A 7,651-nucleotide genomic window follows, 5' to 3' on the forward strand; every position below is an offset into this window, starting at 1 on the left:
TGGGATGTGGTCCAGGAAGTCTGACAAAGGACCCAGCACCATAATATTCCTGCTTGTCTCTTCAGGGCCCTCACAGATGACTAAAACATTTTCTTCACACCTATTTTCTTTGTACAAAAAAATTACTTTGCCTTACATTTTTACACAGCACTCTTTTTTTCTTTTTGGTTCACACCCAGCTATACTCAGGGGTTTCTCCTCGCTCTTCACTCAGGAATTACTCCTGGTGGTGTTTGGGGAACCATATGGGATGCTGGGAATTGAACAACCTGGGTCAGCCACATGCAAGGCAAACGCCCTCCCCACTGTGCTATCACTCTGGCCTCCAGAACTCATATAATTTTATTTATTTATTTATTTATTGCTTTTTGGGTCACACCCAGCAATGCACAGGGTCACTCCTGGCTCATGCACTCAGGAATCACCCCTGGCGGTGCTCAGGGGACCATATGGGATGCTGGGGTTTGAATCCAGGTCAGCTGCATACAAGGCAAATGTCCTACCCACTGTGCTATCACTCCAGCCCCCAGAACTCATATATTTAATTTTTTTTTTAATTATTGAATCACCGTGAGGTACAGTTACAAACTTACAAACTTTCGTGTTTGCATTTCAGTCCTACAGTGATCATTTACATCCCTCCACCAGTGCCCATTCTCCTCCACCAATGTTCCCAGTATCCCTCCCACCACCCCCACCCCAACCCCACCACCCCACCCTGCCTTTGCAGCAGGGACATTCCCTTTTGTTCTCTCTCCTGTTGGATGTTGTAGTTTGCAATAGAGGTATTAAGTGCCCATCACGTTCGGTCTATGGTCTACTTTCAGCACATCTCTTTCAACCCAGGTAGGTCCTCCTTGGTGTTCCCTTCTCTATCTAAGCTGCCTTTCCCCCCAGCATGTGAGGCCAGTTTCCAAGCTGTGGAGCAGACTTCCTGGTTCTTATCTCTACTACTACACTTGGGTGTTAGTTTCCCATTCTGTTACTTTATATTCCACAGATGAATGCCATATTTCTATGTCTGTCTTTCTCTTTCTGATTTATTTCACTGAACATGATACTTTCCACATTGATCCACTTATATGCAAAGTTCATGACTTCATCTATACTAACAGCTGCATAGTATTTCATTGTGTAGATGTACCAAAGTTTCTTTAACCAGTCATCTGTTTTTAGGCACTCTGTTTTTTTTCCCAGATTTTGGCTATTGTAAACAGCAGCACTCATATTTTATCACTTATAGATTACAGTGATTCTATTTCACACAATCAGGAGACTTTTTTCTTTGCTTTTTGGTTTGGGGGAATCCCCAAGGTTCGGGGGACTGCTAGACGCCTACAGGCAGGATGCTAGATGCTGGTGGGGGGGACGGGAGGAAGGCAGGGCTGTGTGCCGGCCAGAGCATGACCCAATCCTCTGAGCTCTCGCCCTGGTCCCCACATCAGAAGACATGAAAAACAGATCTTTTCCCTGAAAACATTGCAAGTAACCAATGCAATGTCAATAAAATGTATTTAGAATCCATACTTTCACTTAATAAATAATTGAACACTTGAGTACCTTCCTTGAATAAGACTGTTGCTAGTTTAAAATCTTACCTACCATGAGGACAGCCTTTTAAGCTGTGATTAATGGCTTAGGGGCCTTGTTTTCTGTCTCCCAGGAGCTAATATTAGGTAACCTCTCTCACAAGCAGACAGGATGCGGAAGGCTTTCTCCTCAGAACTGGGACAGCTCTCCAGAGAACCCAGGCCTCCTTATTTGGACGTGGATGTATAAAAATTGACTGATACTAGAACACTTCCTGAAAAGTCTTTTGGAAAAGCCTTTGAGAAAATCAACTCCTGCCCGCCACTGGCTGAAAGTTACATGCAGGAAGCCAAGGCTCAAGAAACTGACAGAATCATCGATGCGCGCGGGGCCCCAGGGGACTTGTGCAAAGTGGGGAGGACCGGGGTGTCAGCCTTGAGGAGGGACTCGGTGGCCGCGCTCTCTCTACTCACCTCTGCCACCCAGGAACAGCTGGGAAAATCTAAGACCCAAGCTTCGCTCCTTCAGGAAAGAAAAGTCAGCCCGAGACCTCACCCAGGCCTTTCGGGCGCTGCCTCTCCCTCAAGGAAAAGCATGCCAGGAGGAGATGAGCAATGAAGTATGACACTTTATTTGGAAGTTCTGAGGAAGCAGTGGGAGAGAGAGACAGACAGACAGACAGAGACAGACAGAGACAAGCAGAGACAAAGAGACAGAGACAAAGACAGACAGAGAGACAGGGAGACAGAGAAACAGAGACAGAGACAGAGAGATAGAGAGAAATAGAGTGATCAAGAGAGAACTTGACTTCTTGGGAGGAGAGAGATAGAGACAGACAGAGAGACAGAGAGACAGAGACAGAGAGATAGAGAGAAACAGAGTGATCAAGAGAGAACTTGACTTCTTGGGAGGAGAGAGACAAAGACAGACAGAGAGACAGAGACAGAGAAACAGAGATAAAGACAGAGAGATAGAGAGAGACAGAGAGAGTGATCAAGAGAGAACTTGACTTCTTGGGAGGAGAGAGACAGAGACAGAGAGAGAGAGAGGAACACGCTCAAGAGAGAATGTGGGCTTCTCCCGAGTGGAGAGGGAGCCCCAGTACACTAACCCCAGCATAGAGACGAAACCGTGAAACTCCACGTCTCGAGGGGGAGATGTGGGTAGCACACGTGTGGGCAGCAACGCAGGGGCACAGGCATCACGTGGGCTCGGGAGCACTTTCACATGATTCCTTTGTTGGCCTTGTTGGGTTTCTCCCAAGCTGCCCCACTGGAGGCTTCCTGCCTAGGTCAGAGTCTGTTGCTAGGGTGGTTGCCAAGGGGTAGAGTGGTTGGTGGTCTCTGATGTTCCTTTCCTGGCCTCCGTTCCTGCTGGGGCTTCTCTTGGACGGGGGGTGGGGGAGAGGGTCCGACCCCCTCTGGGTCGCGGATCCAGGTCAAGGTCTTCTCAAGCCTCAGTTCCGGTGCTCACAGGGAGGGTTTTTGCAGCCTTGGAGCGGAGGGCTTTATTAGTTCCCAAGAATTCATGGCCGGCCTGCCGTCTGCATGTCAAATAGAAGACCATGTTCATGCACCGGGTCTTTCTAGTTTCACAATACACTCTACTTTGCTCTTGATTTCAGACTTCAGGTTCAAGGTTCTACTCTGAGATTAGTCCTACACTGAGCACTTCTCTTGTGCTCTCTATAGCATCTCAGCGATGGTTCAGAATCCTGTTTTCCATAGCAGGGAGACAACCGCCCTCCCCTCTGAGTCAGATAAAAGGCAAATGGGAAGCAATATTGTCTCAGAAAAGGAAAAAGACAGCGAATATGATGATACAGATTTCTAAAGAACAAATAACAATTTAACAAGACAAATGATAGTCAAATGTGCAGAAAAATCAGTAAAATGCTGTTGCCACTTAAAGCCGCATCGAGAAATTTCTGCTGTAAAGGCTTAATCTTGTTAAGATAAGAATCTGTCAATGAAGCCCAGTGGGGAAATTGGATTATACTTTGACCGATGGTTGGATCTGCTGCAGAATATATTTCAGGACAAGAAATTAAATCAGTTAAACTCAATTCTTCCATGATGGGAAACATAAATATTCCTCAGTCACTATCTTCTCTTTTTTTAAACTCAAAGGAAGGAAGGAAGAGAGAAAGAGAAAAAGAGAGAGAAAAAAAGAAAGGAAAAAGAGAAAGAAGGAAAGAAAGAGAGGAAGGAAGGAAGAAGAAAGGAAGAAAGAAAGAAAGAAAGAAAGAAAGAAAGAAAGAAAGAAAGAAAGAAAGAAAGAAAGAAGAAAGAAAGAAAGAAAGAAAGAAAGAAAGAAAGAAAGAAAGGAGGGAGGGAGGGAGGGAGGGAGGGAGGGAGGGAGGGAGGAAGGAAGGAAGGAAGGAAGGAAGGAAGGAAGGAAGGAAGGAAGGAAGGAAGGAAGGAAGGAAGGAAGGAAGGAAGGAAGGAAGGAAGAATTGTTTTTTAAAAGACTCCAGGGAGTATTTGAAGTTACTAGCTACATAAAATTTTTTCCTCTGCTCAATTGCTCCTTGAATTTTAACACTAGTTACTGAAATTCCCTCCTCAGGTACAACCCCTGTATTTTCATGGTCTTTGGGGTTTGGGTCACTTTCACACTTGTTAGTGACTGTCCACCCGAGAGCTTTTGTGCTCTTTCCTTCTTAATGGAACTCTTCTTTTCCCAGTGCCAATTCCATTTCACATGAGGCTTTGCTCCAGGGAAGGGTTTTGTCCACCCCAGCACAGAAATCACGGAGACCCGATCATATTTATTGTTTAATTCTGGAGTGATTCTGCCACTTTTGTAATCCCACTGCCTGCTGACAGTGGCTGATTAAGGAGGACCATGTGACCTAATTCAGGCCACTGAGCTTTGGGAAACATTCTGCAAAACCAAAATGGTTGTGTAGGTTTTGAAAAGGCAGAAACAAATTGTTTATTTCCCCCCCACCCCCCACCTGATTTCTGCTCTGTGCCTTACTGTACGTACTGTTGTATTTCTGTATATACCGTATGTACTTCTGTATGTACTTTAGTATGCACTGCTTGGTGTTCCCTGCCATACCCACCCTGAGATCACAGGAAGATGTAGCTGACAAAATGAGCAGAGCAGAAGGGAAACATGCAAATATAAGCACCTCTTCATTTTCCAAGAGGAAATCACGTTTCAGCAAAATGCTTTGAAATACAAGCATGGAGAAATAAAACCAACATGAATTGATAGAGAAAAGGAATTTTAAGTGGTTTCAAGGATTGAAAGACAAATGGCGAACCAACATAGAAAATTCTTCACTTCTGGCACATAAAAGACATTTGATATCTAGAAAATTGTTTGGATTTTGTGAGTTACTTCTCTTTTCAGTATGTAAGGATGGCATGAACATGTGTGAATATCTAGTTTTATATAAGAACAGTTTCCAGGTTTAGTATACTGTATCACTGTATCACTTTCATCCCATTGTTAGTCGATTTACTCAAGCGGGCACCAGTAATGTCTCTATTACACTCAGCCCTGAGATTTTAGCAGCCTCTCCTTACTCGTCTTTCCCAACGATTGGAGTCTCTTGCAGGGCCAGGGGAATGAGACTTATTGTTACTGTTTTTGGCATATTGAATACGCCATGGGTAGCTTGCCAGGCTTTGCCATGTGGGCAGGATACTCTCGGTAGCTTGCTGGGCTTTCCGAGAGGTATGTCTATATCTGTTACTGTATTTGGGATATGAATACGCCACGGAAGGCTTCCCAGGCTCTCCTGAGCAGGCAATAGACTCTCAGTAGCTTGGTAGGAACTCCAAGAGGGAGAACTAGGCTATTAGATGCTTAAAAGCACACGATGCAGCCATGTGCTTCTGGGAGCTTGGTTTTATAGTCTCTGGATGTTGGCCGCTGATGGGATTACATGGTGCTGGGGCAGTTTCTGGGTGTGACTGCCTAGCTACTGGAAAATGGGGGATCTGGGTGGAAGAAGCCCAGTCCCGATTTGAGCAGCCTTGGAGATCTCAACCCCAGGTCCCACACACCTGGGTTCCTCTGCCAGCTCCCCCATGGTTGAGGCTTGTCCAGATTTAGTTATCTAATATGTAAGCAAGAGCCAAAAATCTGTACATGAGGAATGGCCTTAAAATATCCTTCTTCTTTCTCCATCTTCATCTTTTTCTAGGACTCCTCTTATCCATTTAAATCATAGCTCAGTGTCAGCTCCTAGGCATTAGTCCCAGGTTGTATGTGTATGCTGTAACCCAAAGTAGCCGTTGGAACCGCTGTCAGTGGAGGAGCCTGATGTTCATGAGAATCGTGTAATGCTATTAATAGACAGCAATCTGCTTTTAAGTCAGATTGCAAGGATATAAACACTCTAGTATAAGTGGTAAAGCCTTCTCTTCTCTCCAGTAATGTAGTAAAGAAAGACATACAGCCTTAGTACAAATTAAAAAGAAACCATTTAAGGGGTTAACAAGAGAAATATTTCAGATAGGAAAGAATCTGCAGAGCAGACGGATTATGGGGAGTAAAAGAAGAAAGCAAGCATTCGTATACATAAATCACTTGGCTAATACTTAACTCTTGAAGAAAGAGAAACAAAGGATCAAGGGCAGTAGAGGGCCGAATAATAGATCATCTCCCCACCTAAGGCAATTACTTCCCCAAGCCCCAGCTCTAAGCCCCAGCACGCTGGCATGAATTTGGCCAGGAGAACTCAGAATAGGGATTTCCATCATTACAAAAATGTCTGGCTATAGTCGCGAGATCTCTAGGATATTTGAAGACACTTTTACTAATTCCTTGCAATTTTCTGTAACTCTTCTAGCAAAACGAAGTAAGTAGAGCTCCATATTGGCGCAAGTGCCACCAGGGAACAAAACACGAATTTCAAGTGGGTGTATTTGAGCTGTGCTTAATGAAGGGACTATCAGGAAATGTGTCAGCCAGTTGCAGGGGAACCGTAAGTAAGACTGTAGATACTGTGTTAGTATCAGGATGTTTTTAATGCCTGAGACTTAACATAGGCACCTGCCACTCTCAGCCTAGTTAACACCAGCATACACCACTAATAGCACCCACTTAATGTGGTTTAAATGACACAATGGCAGTGCTGGTGTCAACATTTTTTAGAGGAACAGAGGAACAGAGAAGCTGCTAGAATCCAAAGTGAAAGGACCATCTGACAGGAACTATGGTGATTAGTAGAGACTTTCAATCAGTTATGAGCAGCCCTGCAAGGAAATTGCCGAGAGAACACAAGCCTTGAGCTCATTCTTCCCCTTCACTTCGATACCATACTGGTTCATTGATTGAACCCCACAAGAAAGCAAAGGCGCTTCCTGATCCAGTTTACCACAGTTAAGCCTTGCAGGCCCAGTAAAAGAAAAGAAAGAGGTGGTTGGAGATACAGTCCAGAGGGTGGGGTGCTTGCCTTGCATGTGGCTGACCTGGGTTCAATCCCCGGAACAAAATGATCCTTCAGGCAAGAGCCAGGAGTGATCCCCTGAGTGCAGAGCCAGGAGAAATCCCCGAGAACTGCAGCCCCCAAACAAGAGAGGAAAGAGAAGTAGCGATTCCAACTGCAGGCCCTTTAAAGAACCTCCTAAGCAAGCCTGGAGGATTGAATCATCCCTTAAATGGATTCCCGTTTTCCAGTTTTCTAAGTCACAACAAACTCTCTAACCCAAGCCACATCTGACTAAAGACTCGAATCAAGCCTTTCCTCCCCTACCACCTCCTGATAGTAGCCAAACCTATTAGGATCAGCCAAGAAAGCATAATACCAAAGATAACACATCTTAAATAGAATACACATTTATTTCTTATTTTTGTGAATCAGAATTACTTAAAGCAACCTTAAAGTGTCTAAGAACCATCCTTTAGAAAATAACACCATGTTCTGAAAGCTAGACCTCAGGAGATAGTGGACTAGTCAAAGTGTTCAAAACTCAGGATTTCAATAGCAATATACCAGTTTCATCGTCCTAATAATGCATAGAAGGTACCATTGAACATTCACTGTCACTGTATCACTGTCATCCTGTTGCTCATCGATTTGCTCAAACAGGCACCAGTAAAGTCTCCATTGTGAGACTTGTTGTTACTGTTTTTGGCATATCAAATACACGACGGGGAG

The sequence above is a fragment of the Sorex araneus genome, chromosome 5 (genome assembly GCF_027595985.1).
Source record: "Sorex araneus isolate mSorAra2 chromosome 5, mSorAra2.pri, whole genome shotgun sequence".
Taxonomy (NCBI): Eukaryota; Metazoa; Chordata; class Mammalia; order Eulipotyphla; family Soricidae; genus Sorex; species Sorex araneus.